Source organism: Trypanosoma cruzi (genome assembly GCF_000209065.1).
Source record: "Trypanosoma cruzi strain CL Brener chromosome Unknown tcruzi_1047053423345, whole genome shotgun sequence".
In the NCBI taxonomy this organism is placed as follows: domain Eukaryota; phylum Euglenozoa; class Kinetoplastea; order Trypanosomatida; family Trypanosomatidae; genus Trypanosoma; species Trypanosoma cruzi.
In genome coordinates, this window is record NW_916613.1 from 1 (window position 1) to 1,837 (window position 1,837).

General features: G+C 63.8%; 2 non-coding genes across 2 annotated transcripts, besides 1 other annotated feature; both read right to left on the reverse strand.

Annotated features, from left to right (window-relative positions):
• The first annotated feature begins 1,101 nt into the window (after nucleotides 1-1,101).
• Nucleotides 1,102-1,137: a microsatellite.
• A 441-nt stretch (nucleotides 1,138-1,578) lies between these two features.
• Nucleotides 1,579-1,651, reverse strand: Tc00.1047053423345.10. The gene has a single exon (XR_008254208.1). It is a non-coding gene; the product is annotated as a C/D small nucleolar RNA (snoRNA), TB8C3C3 (small nucleolar RNA).
• Nucleotides 1,652-1,702: 51 nt separating this feature from the next.
• On the reverse strand, nucleotides 1,703-1,782 carry Tc00.1047053423345.20. The gene has a single exon (XR_008254209.1). It is a non-coding gene; the product is annotated as a C/D small nucleolar RNA (snoRNA), TB8C3C2 (small nucleolar RNA).
• Between the last annotated feature and the right edge of the window lie 55 nt (nucleotides 1,783-1,837).

A 1,837-nucleotide genomic window follows, 5' to 3' on the forward strand; every position in this document is an offset into this window, starting at 1 on the left:
CCACCGACAGCGCCTCGCCCACCGCCCACACGTCGTGCAGCTCCAGCCACCCGCCGGCACCGACCGTCCCACCGTCGCATCGCACCAGCGACGACGCAGCAGACCCCTCGACGCCCACGAAGCGCAGCACCGAGTCCGACACCGCGAGGCGATTGCCAAGCACAAGGCCGCCGCCGCTGCTCACAACCGACACGTTCGTCACGGAGAACACCGAGTGGCTCCGCAGACTGAGACGCGACGAGGATGACACATGCATCGCGGACGCGGTCAGACCGCCCGACGCCTCCAGCGACACGCCGTCAAGCACCATCGCGCTCGACAGCAGGTCCACGCCGCCGCCAACGTACATCGCCGTCCCGCCCGCCTGCGACGACCTCAGCACAGTGTTGCTCACACGCAGCTGCGTCCGCAACAGCGACGTCGCGTGCAGCACAAGCGGCGACGCCACCGCGTCCGTCAGCCCGCTCAGCTGGGAGTAGCGCATCGGTCCCGGCGTCACAATTGTCGAGTCACGGACCGTCACGTTCGTGCGTGCCGGCAGGTTGTGCACAAACACGAGCGAGCAGTAGCTCCCCGACAGCCCGCTCACGCTCACCTCCAGGCTCCGGTCACTCGCCGGCTCGCCGCTGTAGCCCCGCACGTAGATCTGCGCACCGCCGTCGCACACGCAGTTCCTCAGTTCGATGCGCAGCGCGCCGGGAAGCATCGCCGCAACGTCGAACACAACAGCCACGCCGTTCGTGACGTACACGCCGTCCATCAGCACCGTGTCCACGGCGCGGCCCACCGTGATGGCTCTCTCCACCGTGCCGCCCCGCAGTCGCAACGGCACCGCATGCACCGCGGGCATCCACGCCGCCGCCGCAACCAGCGCCAACAGAGCAAGCAGCATCACACGCACAGTCGCAATGGCCCTGCGCCGCAAGCGGTGCCGGCTGTGCGGACACGCACCCACCGCAGACCACATCCACCAACCCAGCCAGGTATCAACAGGACTGTCGTGGTGTGTCGCACTCGTCTCGTCGACCGTGCCTCCTGCTCCGCAAATCCCTTCCTACAGATGCCAAATACAGTGACCCGATTCCGCCAGATAGTTATCCCACTACTACTTCTACTAATAATACTACTACTACTGCTGCGAGTAATTACTAAAACCTTGAAACGCTAGTTGTGGTGGTCAAGCCACAGTATCTCTATCTGCACGGTAAAACAAGGAAGAGGCAGCAACAACAGTAGCCAGACACAGTAGCACGCAGCGGCATCCGGCCACATATATTCCACATCACAGCCAGCGACACAAAGACGCGCAGACACAGTCAGCCCAGTGATGCCATCGGCCTCCCACCGCCCGCGCAGCCCCGCACAACCGCCGTGCAGAGTGGCGGGACCCCGGCCAAGGGGCAAATGACCATTGGCACCGCCCTCCTCGCCAAATGCCTCCAACACATGACGACCCCGATGCCGTGGACAACACGCAAAAGCCGAGGCAGATACACGTGGCATTGTTGCAACCGCCAGCCATCGAGCGCGTCCGTGAACGTGGTGGTGGTGGCGCGGAAGAGGGGTGGTGAGTGCGTAAGTTGCCAGTAGTCAAGGCGTCGTTTCTCGCTCACGTGGGTCGGCATTGCAGAACAAAGAGCGGCATCATGCGCGCACGGCATGCACAAGGGCAAAAGGGAGGAACAAAGAAGCACGGTGGCGGCACTCAGCCACGGGGGACAAGGGTCCACATCGACTCTGCGGTCGGTTGACCTTCAGACGTCCGGTTTGTAATCACGCCGCCGCGCAGTTCGTGTGTCTGCAGGAGACTGGGGGATGGAGGGAGGGAAGAGAGAGG